The sequence below is a fragment of the Myxocyprinus asiaticus genome, chromosome 12, assembly GCF_019703515.2.
Source record: "Myxocyprinus asiaticus isolate MX2 ecotype Aquarium Trade chromosome 12, UBuf_Myxa_2, whole genome shotgun sequence".
Classification (NCBI taxonomy): domain Eukaryota; kingdom Metazoa; phylum Chordata; class Actinopteri; order Cypriniformes; family Catostomidae; genus Myxocyprinus; species Myxocyprinus asiaticus.
In genome coordinates, this window is record NC_059355.1 from 51,663,587 (window position 1) to 51,678,958 (window position 15,372).

A 15,372-nucleotide genomic window follows, 5' to 3' on the forward strand; every position below is an offset into this window, starting at 1 on the left:
GGATTATGCAAAGAAATTCCTGAGATTTACAATTCTTTTAATTTCATTCCAGTCTAAAATGACATTCAAACCGAGTTCATGTATTTCTCACAGGCAAAAATATGTATTGTGCGCCCTCTACTGTAGAAACACCGAAATGGTTCGTCATAAAGGTCAGATAAATAGCATGCAACTGCATCTTTGCGTAATGTAAAGTAATGCATCTGATCATGCGTGAGTGTGCAACACATGTGATGTATGTTTTGCGGCAGCCCAGTACACTGCTATGTGACCGCTCTTTAAATGCATACTTTGCTGTTTTACTCAAACTTGTCAGTCGTCCAAAAGTTGTTTTTTTTTGTTGTTTGTTTTTTAAATCACAAGGTGAGATGCAAGGTTAATAAGTTTTAATTCTGCTGGTGTAAATTTAGAAGTTTTGATGACAGATGTCACGTGGAAGTGCGGCCAAATAATTTCCCACATTCACACGCAGCAATTTTCACTCGCCCTTTTTTTGTTGAATAATTTTCCCCTTTTTTTTTTCTTTTTTTTTTCGCAAATGAGTTCTCCTTAAGCTGGCGTGCAATAACATAGATACTTCCCCGTAATGCGCAATGGCATACCTGCAATGATGCGCATTTCCTGACAGTGCAGCTCTTATAAAGCATTCTGCTCCTGTGACACGATGAGGGGGATTTTGCAAGTTATGTCTAGCACACCCATCTCATTAATCGTTAAACCATGTTTTAAATATGTATATGATAAATACAACATGTACAAATATAACATGAATGATTAAAGGGAGTTGTTTTACAAAGCTAATAGTGTTAAATATACATTTTGTTTTAACAATTTTTTTTATTGATTTATATATTAAACACAGACAAACAAAACATATATACACAGAATCAATATTTAACCCCCACTATTACCCCTCCCAACCCCACCCCGAACCTCAACAACATCCCAGTGGTCATACATGATTATAGACACACACACACTATATATATATATATATATATATAATCACATATTAACAACTATACCTCTCTCCACTGCCTCTCCCCAAGAGCCCTCCAAAAACGTGAGATATTTGCCCCATTTCCCCACAAACAAGTCCAATTTCCCCGGTCCTCTAGATGACCCTTCTTCAAAAGCCGCCACCCTCCCCATCTCCGAGCACCACTCCTGAAATGGGAGCGCTCCAGCCGACCTCCAACCACTGTCTGGTGATCATGACACTTGTTACAACCCAACTCTTTATGTGTCTATCCTCTACATTGATGACCGCCCTGTCGCCCAAAATACAGAGTCTGGGGCAAAATGAAACCCGAGTACCCAGTACATCACACACTACTCTGAACCTGCAACCAAAATTGTTGGATCTTAACACACCCCAAAAAAGCATGGGTTGTGTCTCCATCATCTGATTGGTATCGCCAGGAGGTGGGTGTGTCTTTAAGACCAAGCCTATACAATCTAGAGGGGGTCCAATAGAACCGATGTAAAATCTTGAATTGCATAAGGCGAACCCTTGCATCTCTAGATACAGACTTGACATTTTTTTAGAATCCTTGCCCACACTCCCTCCTCCAATACCAAATTTAAATCTTTCTCCCATAATCTCTTGAGAGAAGTTAAAGCTCCATCCCCCAGACTCTGAATTAACAGGGAGTAATACACTGATGCCTCATGACCCTTCCCAAAAGCAGTAATCACCCCTCCCAGAGTATCTGCTGCTTTAGGGGGGTGTATACTACTCCCAAAAAATAGTTCAGAGCAGGTGGCACAGCTGTAAATACCTAAAGAACTGAGATCTGGGAATCCCAAAATGTTGAACCAAATTTTCAAAAGATCTCAACACTCCACTCTCATATAGGTCACCGAGTGCATTAACCCCCTCACAATCCAATCTGACCAACAGAATGGGGACTTATTAATATGTAGTTTAGGGTTCAGCTATATGCTCGAGGCTACATTTAAATGAATGTCCGAATTAAACACTCTGGACACTTTTGTCCATATCGAGTGCAAATGCGTGATAACGGAGTGTAACTTAACTTCTCCGGTTAGTTTGATAGAAAGGCTTTGCAGTGGCGAGATAGGGGCAAGAACTTCCTTTTCAATACAAAACCAGGGAGGGGCTCTCTCAGGTGGAAGCAACCAATGAGCCAAATGTCTGAGACCGAATGCATAATAATAAAACAAAATCAAAATTACAAAATTAATGCCCTGTTTGGGCCACTGGAAGGCGCCCGGCTGGAAGGCCGTTACTGGGCAGTACACTGTCAGAGCCAAAGCTTCGAATTTAGACCATTTGACTCTGTATCCTGAGAACTTTTTAATTATGTGGAGGCAAGGCATAGATATAGTGGGGTCGGAGATGAATAATAAAATATCATCTGCGTAAAGCAAAAGCTTATGCCCCACACCTCCCGCCACCACCCCTAGAAAATCATCCTCCTTTCTTATCGTGGCTGCTAATGCTTCCAGGGCAAGACAGAACAATAATGGGGAAAGAGGGCAACCCTGCCGAGTACCCCCATCCAGAGTAAAATAATCTGAAATTAATTCATTTGTTTGTACCGCTTCTACCGGGTGTCTATAAAGTAACTTAATCCAAACAATAAATGTACTCCCAAACCCGTATATTTCCAAAATCGTAAAAAGATAATCCCATTCTACCATATCAAACGCCTTTTCGGCATCAAGTGAGATGGCAGCAACCGGAGTCTGATCATTCGCCACTGACCACATGATATTGATGAAACGCCTGATGTTATCAGAAGAGCTGCGGCCCCGAATAAACCCCACCTGATCTATATGTATAAGAGATGTCATAACTTTACTTAATCGATTAGCCAGAATGTTTGACAATATTTTAACGTCTAGTTGGATCAGGGAAATTGGAAGGTAACTTTTACACTCGCTTGGATCTTTGTCCTTTTTAAGAATCAGACTGATCCGGGCTTGTGTCATGGTTGGCAGAAGCTTTCCATTCTTTAATGATTCAGTATAAACTTCTAACAAAAGTGGAGCCAGTTCTGTAGCATAAGATCTAAAAAACTCAGCGGCAAAACCATATGGCCCCGGAGCTTTGCCTATAGGCAGATCCTTAATTACCTTGTCAAGCTCCTCCAAGCTTATCCCAGAATCAAGACAATTTATTTGCTCAGTCGTCAGTTTAGGAAGATCTAATGGTTCCACAAAGTTTTTAATATCTTCTTCAGTAGACGAAGATGTGGAACTATAAAGATCAAGATAGAATTCTTTAAAAGCATTATTAATATCAATGGCTGAGGTAAATATTTCACCACCAGCAGATTTCACTGAGGGAATGATAGAAAAAGACTCTCTCTGCTTTATATATCTAGCCAAAAGCTTACCTGCTTTGTCCCACGACTCAAAGTATGACTGTCTTGCCCTGAATAACCAAAACTCCACTTTCCGTGACAAAATAGCATTATATCTGTATTTCAGTCGGGTCAATTCTCTGAGACCATCAGATGACATTCGGCGTTTCAGCTCTGCCTCGACACTTTTAATATTCCCTTCCAACTCCACGAGTTCTCGTGCTTTGGATTTTTTGATGAATGAGGCATACTGTATGATCCGACCCCTAAGAACCGCCTTAAGTGCCTCCCAAGCCACGCCCACAGAGGATACTGAGGACCAGTTGGTCTCCATATAAACATTGATTTCAGTCTTTAACATTTGTTGGAAATCAGGATTTTGCAAAAGGGATACATTAAAGTGCCAACTATTTGATTTATTTTTTCTCCATATGTGGCAACACCTCTAAACTCACCAGGGAGTGATCTGAGACTAAGATATTTCCAATTGAACAATCAACAACAGATGAAATGTGAGACTTAGATATATATATATATATATATATATATACAAAAATGGACTGATGAAAAAATGAATAGTCCCTCCCAGATGGGTTTAAAAGCCTCCAAATATCTGTAAGACTACGATTTTTACACATCATATGAAGCATCACTGTTTCTCTGGGGGGGAGTTGCGTGGCGCCGTGCGAGGAGCAGACGTGTGAGGCGAGCTCTGTGCACTTTGCTTGTTTTAATGCTATTTGTGTCATAAACTGGTGAGATTCGATAAACCCTGATTCTTGACTGTTTTAGGAAGACAGTATGTCAAAAAATAAAAAATCCTCGGGCTCTGGTGACATTAAAAGACACTTACTTGCTCATGCTGATTCCCCGCAGTGGCAGGCCGGAAGCCCTGGATTCAATTCGGATGGTGAACTGAAAGAAATCCGGCGTGAATTGATGAACGTGTCGGCAATGCTGATGAAGGTTGTTGCAGACTTGGAGGATTTGGCTGTAATACGTCGATCGATTACTTCCATGGAGACTAAATTCTCTGAGTTGGTTACAAGACTGTCGGACGTCGAAAAACGGATCGATTATCTGGAGTCATCGGAGAGGGAATTAGCTGCTAATCCGCTAGTGACCAAGACAGACTAGCAGTGCGTTTGGGAAAAACAATGTCAGAATTGTTGGAATTCCTGAGCATGAGGAAGGCCGAGATATGGTGAAATTCCTAGACGAGCTCTTCCTGAGTCTGCTCGACAGCAGACCGTAAGCTGGAAATCGAGCGAGCTCACAAAGTCCCGGCTCGGAGATCGGCTGAGGGAGACAGGCCCCGATCAATTCTGGCCAAATTTTGTGTTACACAAGGCGAGGAATAAAGGAAAGCTTTCTTGGAAGAATCACAACATTTACTTGTTCCCAGACTTTGCGAATTCGACAAGATAGAAACATGAATGATTCAAAGAATGCAAGAAACCCTTACATCAACGTAAGGTCGCTTTTGCACTGATGTTTCCGGCCAAACTGAGAATAGATACTACGGTTGGCCGCAAAATATTTACATGCCCACAGCAAGCACAGTGAGTGAGTAAGCCCTTTGGTGATTTTCATGCTGCTTAGTGAACCGACTCACTGAACATACACTTGACTGTTCGAGGAAGCAGGGCGCTTTTTTTGTTTCTTTTTGTGCTGGTTCTGCCTAGCGGCTGGAGTTTGTTTTGTGTAGTATCATTTCTTCGGGACAGCTTGTGGATACATCTGCTCGTTTTGGGTGCTTATGCCTCCTGTTGCAGGACATTGGAGTGAGTTTGACTGCCTGAAGAACTGAACGGCCCATTTTTTATTTTATTTTATTTTATTTTTTTTTTGGTGCTGGTTCCGCTAGTGGCTGGAGCTTGTTTTGTGGAGGAGCACACCTTCGAGACAATTAAGTGGATGAATCTACATGTTTGTTTTTTAGATTATCTTCTGTTGTGTAATTCTGTTTGCAAATTTTTGTATAGAAACACCAGACTTGAGCAATCTGACAGCAAAATTGTCGTGGGGACTCTCGTAGACATACATGGGCTGTTTGAGTTTAGAAGGATGGACACCATTTGGTGCTGTCATGTGCGGGGTTAATGCACATGTTTTTCTTTTTTCTGTTTGTTTTATTTTGGGGAAAGTTCTGGGGTTGATTGTTGCACTGGAATGTGGTCTTTATAATTTTAGTTTTGACACAATCTATTTTTTCTTATATGTCAAAATGTCAAATGTTAATATGAGTGGATTATTTCTCTCCACGTGAAATGTGAATGGGTTGGGGCACCCCATAAAAAGAAGGAAAATTATTTATTTTTTAAACGTAAGAGACATGATGTTGTGTTTCTTCAAGAAGCACATCTTTTCCCGCAGGAAGCTGAAAAATGTGGGAAGATATGGGGTGGACATGTTTTCTTTGGTGCTGGCTCAAGTGGGAGCAGGGGAGTCATTACATTGATCAGCAAACATCTATATTATTATTTTTATTCATTTATTTTTTATGTATACACTACCGGTCAAAAGCTTTGAAACACTTACTCATTCTTTATGATAATTTTTTTCTTCACATTTTAGAATAATAGGAAAGTCATCAAAACTATGGAATAACATAAATGGAACTATGGGAATTATGTTGTGACTAAACAAAATCCAAAATAAATAAAAACTGTGTTATATTTTAGCATCTTCAAAGTAGTCACCCTTTGTCTAGAATTTGCAGACATGAACTCTTGACATTTTCTCAACCAACTTCTTGAGGTATCACCCTGAGATGCTTTTTAAACAGTACTGAAGGAGTTCCCATTTATGTTGGGCACTTATTGGCTGCTTTTCTTTATTATTTGGCCCAAATCATAAATTTCAAAAACTTTTTTTTTTATTATTACATTTTAGTTTTATAATGAAATAAATTAATATGGTGGCACAATTATATTTTTGTCTACAAAACTAATTTTAAACATTTAAGCATATGCCTTCAGATCAAAAGATTTTTAAGATCATGAGAAACATTTTAGTCAAGTGTTTCAAAACTTTTGACCGGTAGTGTATGTATGTGTGTGTATATATATATATATATATATATATATATATATATATATATATATATATATATATATATATATATATATATATATATATATATATATATATATAAAAATATAACACAAGATCTTTATCGGATGATCTCAGAAATTTGGCCAGAATTGATCGGGGCCTGTCTCCCTCAGCCGATCTCCGAGCCGGGACTCTCTGAGCTTGCTCGATTTCCAGCTTATGGCCTGTTATGTCAGGCAGACTCGGGAAGAGCTCGTCCAGGAATTTCACCATATCTCGGCCTTCTTCGTGCTCAGGAATTCCAACAATTCAGATGTTGTTTCGCCGATTACGATTTTCCCAAATGCGTTCCAAGTTTATCTTGGTCGCTAGAGGATTAGCAGCTAATTCCCTCTCCGATGACTCCAGATAATCTATCCGCCACAATCTTGTAACCAACTCAGAGAATTTCACCTCCATCGCCGTAATCGATCGACAATATTCATGGGTCATCATGATGGCGCCGTAGATGGCCACCTCGGGGTGGAGCGCTCCTATTGTTTTGTTGTTTTTGTTTGTTTGTCCTGTGTTTAGTAATCTTTTTCCATTCAGTTTTACCAGAGATGAACTGCTGAACATTCGACAGCATATACCAGATAATCTTTTCCCGGTTTTTAAATATTCAGATGCTTTGCTGTACATTTTACTTGGAGGCGCGGCTGTGTTGTTCAAGAGACACAGGAGAGGGAAGCGAGCCAGCACACTGGTCAAGCTCCGTCGGTGCGGTTTTCGAACAGCGCTGCCGAGTATTCATCTTATGAAGCTCCGCTCTCTTCCTAACAAAATGGACAAACTACATCTCCAAACCAGTACAAACAAGGACTTTTCGACCTCTGCTGCCTTGTGCTTCACAGAAAACTGGCTGAGTGAAGCCATTACGGACAGTGCATTACATCTGCCGGGCTTCCAGCTGTTCAGAGCGGGCTTCCAGCTGTTCAGAGCGGATCGCATCACAGAGTTAACGCGGAAAACTTGTGATGGTGGAACATGCTTTTACATCAATGAAAGTTGGTGTACAGATGTAACAACGTTAAAGAAGATGTGCTGTCCTAATTTGGAAATGCTCTTTATTAACGGTAAGCCTTTCTATTTGCCGTGGGAGTTTTCCTCGTTTATTCTGGTGAGTGTTTAAATCGCGCCAAACGCGTGTGTAAATGCAGCGCTGCAATAGCTGGCTGATCACATCTCAGACACGGAGCAACAACACCCGGACTCAGTTATTATTATTCTTGGGGATTTTAACAAAGCAAACCTCACACGTGAACTGCCCAAATACAGACAGCACATTACATGCCCCACCAGAGACAGAAATATATTGGATCATTGCTACAAAACAATAAAGGATGCATATCGCTCTGTCCCTAGAGCAGCTTTGGGACTCTCTGATCACTGTCTGGTTCATCTTCTCCCGACCTATAGGCAGAAACTTAAATCAGCTAAGCCTGTAGTAAGGACTGTAAAGAGATGGACCAATGAAGCAGAGCTAGAATTACAAGCCTGCTTTGACTGCACTGATTGGAGTGTTTTTGAGGTTGCAGATACCAATCTGGATGAGCTCACAGATACTGTGACATCATATATCCGTTTCTGTGAGGATATATGCATTCCTACTAGGACTTATTTAACGTTTAACAATGACAAACCATGGTTTACAGCAGAACTCAGGCAGCTTCGTGAGGCCAAAGAGGATGCTTACAGAGGTGGGGATAAAGTCTTGTACAATCAGGCCAGGAACACACTGAATAAGGAAATCAGAGTGGCTAAAAGAAGATACTCTGAGAAGCTGAAAAACAAGTTTTCAAAACAAGTTTTCAGCTAACGACCCTGCATCACTGTGGAGTGGCATGAAACAACTTACGAATTACAGGACTCCTACCCCCAACCCTGTGGTGGACCAACAACTGGCTGATGACCTGAATGTGTTCTACTGTAGATTTGAAAGGCCCAGTCTCACACCCCACACCCACTCTGACCTTCACTTCACACAAACACCAACACCTCCTGCAACCCCCCTCCTCCCCCCTCCTGCTAAAACAAAAGATAAGGAAAGCACAGGGCCCAGATGGCGTTTCACCTGCATGTCTTAGATCCTGTGCTAACCAACTGGCCCCCATCTTCACACAGATCTTCAATAGATCACTGGATCAGTGTGAAGCTCCCTGCTGCTTCAAATGCTCAATCATCATTCCTGTCCCAAAGAAACCAAAAATCACAGGACTTAATGACTACAGACCTGTCACCCTGACATCTGTGGTCATGAAGTCATTTGAGAGACTGGTGTTGGCCCACCTGAAGGACATCACTGGACCCTTTCTAGATCCCCTTTAATTTGCATATTGAGCAAACAGGTCTGTGGATGATGCAGTCAACATGGGATTGCATCATATCCTGCAACATCTGGACAGACCAGGGACATATGCAAGGATCCTTTTTGTGGACTTCAGTTCAGCTTTCAACACCATCATCCCAGCTATTCTCCGGACTAAATTACACCAACTCTCTGTTCCCATGTCTGTCTGTCAGTGGATTACCAGCTTTCTGACGGACAGGCAGCAGCTAGTGAGACTGGGGAAACTCACTTCCAGCACCTGTACAATCAGCATTGGTGCCCCCCAGGGATGTGTGCTCTCCCCACTACTCTTCTCCCTCTACACCAAAGACTGCATCGTCAAGGACCCCTCTGACAAGCTCCTGAAGTTTGCAGACGACACCACTGTCATCGGCCTCATCCGAGATGATGATGAGTCTGCATACAGAAGGGAGGTTGAACAGCTGGCTGTCTGGTGCAGTCAAAACAGCCTTGAGCTGAACACGCTTAAAACGGTGGAGATGAAAGTGGACTTTAGGAGGAACACCCCAACACTGACCCCCCTCACCATTCTAAACAGCACTGTGGCAGCAGTGGAGTCATTCAGGTTCCTGGGCACTACCATCTCACAGGACCTGAAGTGGGAGACCCACATTGACTCCATTACAAAAAAGGCCCAGCAGAGGTTGTTCTTCCTTCGCCAGTTGAGGAAGTTCAACCTGCCACAGGTGCTGCTGATACAGTTCTACTCAGTGGTCATTGAGTCTGTCCTCTGCACTTCAGTAACTGTCTGGTTTGGTTCAGTTACGAAATCAGACATCAGAAGACTACAAAGGACAGTTCGGACTGCTGAGAGGATTATTGGTTGCCCCCTGCACTCCGTTCAAGAACTATACACTTCCAGAGTGAGGAAAAAGGCTGGAAAAATCACTCTGGACCCCACTCACCCTGCCCACTACATTTTTGAACTGTTGCCTTCTGGCTGATGCTTCAGAGCTCTGAGCACCAGAACAGTCAGGGACAGGAACAGTTTTTTTCCCCAGGCTATCCATCTCATGAACAGTTAAAACTACCTCACTGATCAATAATTAATGCGCAATACACAGCTTAGTCTTTTTATATTATCCAACACATCCAGCATCTTCTGCCATTACATTCCCTTGCACTGTACATAACCGATTTGTATTTAGATTTGCACTACGTATGTGTATGTGTGTAGTATGTGTGTGTATGTGTATATATATATACATATATATATATATATATATATATATATATATATATATATATATATATATATATATATACACAGTTGTGCTCAAAATTTGCATACCCTTGGAGAATTGGTAATATATGTACCATTTTTAAAGAAAACATGAGTGAGCATGCAAAACACATTTCTTTTATTTCTTATGGGATTCATATTCAACTGTAGGTTATAACAGAATGGCACAATCATAAAACAAAACATGGCAACAAAGAAAAAAATAAATGACCCCTGTTCAAAAGTCTGCATACCCTTAGTTCTTAATACTGTGTATTGCCCCCTTTAGCATCAATGACAGCGTGCAGTCTTTTGTAATAGTTGTCTATGAGGCCCCAAATTCTTGCAGGTGGTATAGCTGCCCATTCGTCTTGGCAAAATGCCTCCAGGTCATGCAAAGTCTTTGGTCGTCTTGCATGAACCGCACGTTTGAGATCTCCCCAGAGTGGCTCGATGATATTAAGGTCAGGAGACTGTGATGGCCACTCCAGAACCTTCACCTTTTTCTGCAGTAACCACTGGAGGGTCAACTTGGCCTTGTGCTTAGGGTCATTGTCGTGCTGAAAAGTCCAAGAGCATCCCATGTGCAGCTTTCGTGCAGAAGAATGCAAATTGTCTGCCAGTATTTTCTGATAACATGCTGCATTCATCTTGCCATCAATTTTCACAAGATTCCCCGTGCCTTTAGAGCTCACACACCCCCAAAACATCAGTGAGCCGCCACCATGCTTCACAGTGGGGATGGTATTCTTTTCACTATAGGCCTTGTTGACCCCTCTCCAAACATAGCGCTTATGGTTGTGACCATAAAGCTCTATTTTGGTCTCGTCACTCCAAATTACAGTGTGCCTGATGCTGTGAGGCGTGTCAAGGTGCTGTCGGGCATATTGTAACCGGGCTTTTTTGTGGCATTAGTGCAGTAAAGGCTTCTTTCTGGCAACTCGACCATGCAGCTCATTTTTGTTCAAGTATCGTCGTATTGTGCTCCTTGAAACGACCACACCGTCTTTTTCCAGAGCAGCCTGTATTTCTCCTGTGGTTACCTGTGGGGTTTTCTTTGTATCCTGAACAATTCTTCTGGCAGTTGTGGCTGAAATCTTTCTTGGTCTACCTGACCTTGGCTTGGTATCAAGAGATCCCTGAATTTTCCACTTCTTAATAAGTGATTGAACAGTACTGACTGGCATTTTCAAGGCTTTGGATATCTTTTTATATCCTTTTCCATCTTTATAAAGTTCCATTACCTTGTTACGCAGGTCTTTTGGCAGTTCTTTTCTGCTCCCCATGGCTCAGTATCTAGCCTGCTCAGTGCATCCACGTGAGAGATAACAAACTCATTGACTATTTATACACAGACACTAATTGCAATTTAAAGAGCCGCAGGTGTGGGAAATTAACCTTTAATTGCCATTTAAACCTGTGTGTGTCACCTTGTGTGTCTGTAACAAGGCCAAACATTCAAGGGTGTGTAAACTTTTGATCAGGGCCATTTGGGTGATTTCTGTTATCATTATGATTTAAAAAGGAGCCAAACAACTGTGTGATGATAAATGGCTTCATATGATCACTATCCTTAAATAAAAGACAGTTTTTTTGCATGATCAGTCATATTTTCAAAATCAATGCCAAAATTTCACAATTTCTGCCAGGGTATGCAAACTTTTGAGCACAACTATATATATATATATATATATATATATATATATATATATATATATATATATATATATATATATATATTGTCTATTGTGTATTCTATATATACTTTTTTCTTTTCTATATTTCTCTATTTTTTTTATTCAATTTTAATTATTTTTTAAAAGTCTTGTTGCTGTTTTTGTATTGTTGTGTACTGGAAGCTCCTGTCACCAAGACAAATTCCTTGTATGTGTAAGCATACTTGGCAATAAAGCTCATTCTGATTCTGATTCTGATTACAACAAGATCCTCCAGGTCAGCAACAACCTTCGTCAGCATCACAGACATGCTCGCCAGTTTCCGTTGGATTTCTCCCACCGCACCGTCCAAAACGAGTCACTGGTCTGCGGGCCTATCTGAGGTATCAGCTTGATCACATAAGTGTCTTTTAATGTCTCCAGAGCCCGAGGATTTTGAATTCTTTGCCATGCTGACTTCATAGAACAGTTATGGAACAGGGTGTATTGAATCTCACCGGTTTATGACATAAAAAAATTTAAAAACTAGCAAAGTGCACAGAGCTCTCCGTTTACGCGTCCGACCCACGCATGGTGCCACGCAACCCAGAAAGGGGATTTATTAATTTGGGGTTCAGCCATATGCTCAAGGCAACATTTAAATAAATATCCCAATTAAACACTCTGGACACTTTTGTCCATACCGAGTGCAAATGTGAGATAACGGGGTGCGACTTAACCTCTCCGATTAGTTTGATAGAAATGCTTTGCAATGGCTAAATAGGGGCAAGAACTTCCTGTTCAATACAAAACCAGGGATACACCCTCTGTATCCTGAGAACTTAGAAAAGGAATTAATAATTCTGTAGAGGCAAGGCATAGATCTAGTGGGGTCGGAGACGAATAATAAAATATCATCTGCGTAAAGCAGAAGCTTATGCGCCACACCTCCCGCCACCACCCCTGGAAAATCATCCTCCTTTTTTTCCTTTTTGTTTTTGTTTTTTTATTAAAAGTTTTTAATTGATTCCATATAACATATATATATATATAAAATAACAGAATATATGGAATCACATTATATTATTTACAACCCTTCCTCCCAAACATTAACCACCCCATCACCCAACACAAACAGATACCCCAGTGGTCAAATACAATTGACAAAGACACACAAACAAACAATAAAACTAAAATATTTAGAAATACATTTAAAAAAGTATGTTCAAAAACAAAAGGGCTACAACATACACATTTAAAACAACACAATACGTTTCCCTGCAATCATCCTCCTTTCTTATCGTGGCTGCTAATGGTTCCAGGGCAAGATGGGGAAAGAGGGCAACCCTGCCGAGTGCCCCTATCCAGAGTAAAATAACCTGAAATTAATCCATTTGTTTGTACTGCCGCTACAGGGTGTTTATAAAGTAACTTAATCCATCCAATAAACGTATTCCCAAACCCGTACATTTCCAAAGTCTTAAAAAGTTAATCCAATTCTACCATATCGAAAATAGCATATTATGACTCCAGCTCCAGTCATGATGTCCAGGAAAAGCTCAAATCATGAGATTCATCGGCCAGGAGAGCAGTGCCAAAACACGACTGAGGTAAAGTGTTCTTCCGCAAATTGCTTGCAATTTTAAGTTTCAACCACAGATGTCGCTAGAGAGCACAAAGTTACATAGTGCGGATTTAATATACAGAGAGGACTATAAGTAAGCCATTCATAGATTAATATTCTTGAGAACTGTATACACTGTCTCTGTGGCATTTAAAAAATTCCTGCTTTTGTATTGAGTGACCCACTTAGACCCGCCCCAACAACGTTACTCAACCAATGCCGTGAGTCGGGGGCGGGACTATCTGACTGTTTGAACAACAGCAGATGAGGGGTGTATTTGGAAATCTGTTTTGAAAGCATTATTAATTTTTGAAAGTCCATTTGGTGGCTGTGGTGTCGCAGAAATTACAAAATTCGGCTTTAAGCCTCGTTTATAATGAGTGTGTTTGACGCAGCCGGTTTTTTGCGAAGGTCCGTTTTGCGCGTTCTTGCACATGCCAATTTTTGTAACTTTTTGCGCGGCGCATGCACAGTGCTTTAATCCCATTGGATGAATTTGAGGAAAGGGGCAGGGCATATGTGTCTGCACTTTTGAGGTAGAGTAATAAAGCTACTGCAAATAATGTTAAAAGGATGAAGAATTTTACAGTGAAAATTACCTGTTGCAGCTCCTCATTACTTGTTTAGGAAGACATGTAAGCTTATTTATCCGGCTTTTGTAATTTTATACTGTGTAAAATACATAAGCATGTTTATTAATGTGTGTTTAAATGTAATTGGAGTTCACACAATTATTTTGAATTTAGAGCTTACTAGGCTAGGCTATAATATAAAACACTAGTATCTTAACTGTTAACAAATAAAAGTGCTTGAGTTTATCCGCAGACAGACAGTTCTCATTTTTCTGCTTTAAATATCCTGATGGTAGTGTTGTAAGAAACAACCCTACTCATAAATGCACTGTTTGACCAGAGAAAAAGTTCAGTTAAGCCCTATAATGATAGAGAATTATAGCAACATGGAGTGATATTTGCAACAAATAAATAAATCCTTCCTTTTGCACTGAGAGTTTAATCACAAGAGCCAGAGAAAGAAAACAAGGAGGGAAGTTTTTTACTATTCAGAGAATAAAAGTTAGTTCAGGATTAGTTGAGAAAGTGCATGATAATATTTATTTTTAGGTGGTCTATCTATGGAAGTATTGTTTGATTCATTTTTATTAAATGTATCGGTAACTTGTTACAATAAGGTTGTGTCGTGTGTATACATTAACATTACACAATTAATTAACATGAAAAATGAACAATATTTTTACACCATTTTTAATCATGATATGTTAATTTCTACATACATGAATACAGTTTAATATAAAAAATGTGTAATGTAACATCATTAAGAATTAACATTAACTAACAATGAACAATATTCTGTGTATAAATTAACATAAACCAAGAATTGTAAGATAAAAAAAAAAATCATTGTTATTTCTTGAAACCTAATTTGGAATGTAATACATGTAACGTGTTAACGTATATAACCTTAACGTAAAGTGTATTATTAAATCATAAACCCCAACCCATAGGTCATTGTGTAATTCGCACCCTGACATAGCTGTTGTCATAGCGACTGGAAGGCTGAGGTCTCATGTTGTGCAGTTTTACAGTGTAATGAGAGATGTGAGGGGTCTGAATACTTTTACAAGGCACTCCATGTACAGCTGCACACAACACTTATAAGTAACAATTTTAAAATAACAAATCTGATAACTCTTTTTAGCCCTACATTATTAAGGCCAATAGATATATAAAATTAATTGTTTTTCCTCAATGCATGTGGGAAAATGTGAAAATGTACTTTAATTCTCTCTAAATACTGTATAATATTAGTCACATATATAGAAATAAGGTTAAACAAAGAATCAATGTGAATTTGAAATACTTGTGAGCTTAAGTAATGCCAAAACTGGATCAAAACTGGAGTCATTTTTATTCACAACGTAAATAGTACCTGTAATGAACCAGCACATTTACATTTATTTTCCAGCAGAATGATAGCTTAACACACCTGATATCCTGTGAAAACAACACCACTCAATGCTAAACAAAACACTGTTGAATTAAGGCCATGATAAAATAAATAAATAAAAGATAACT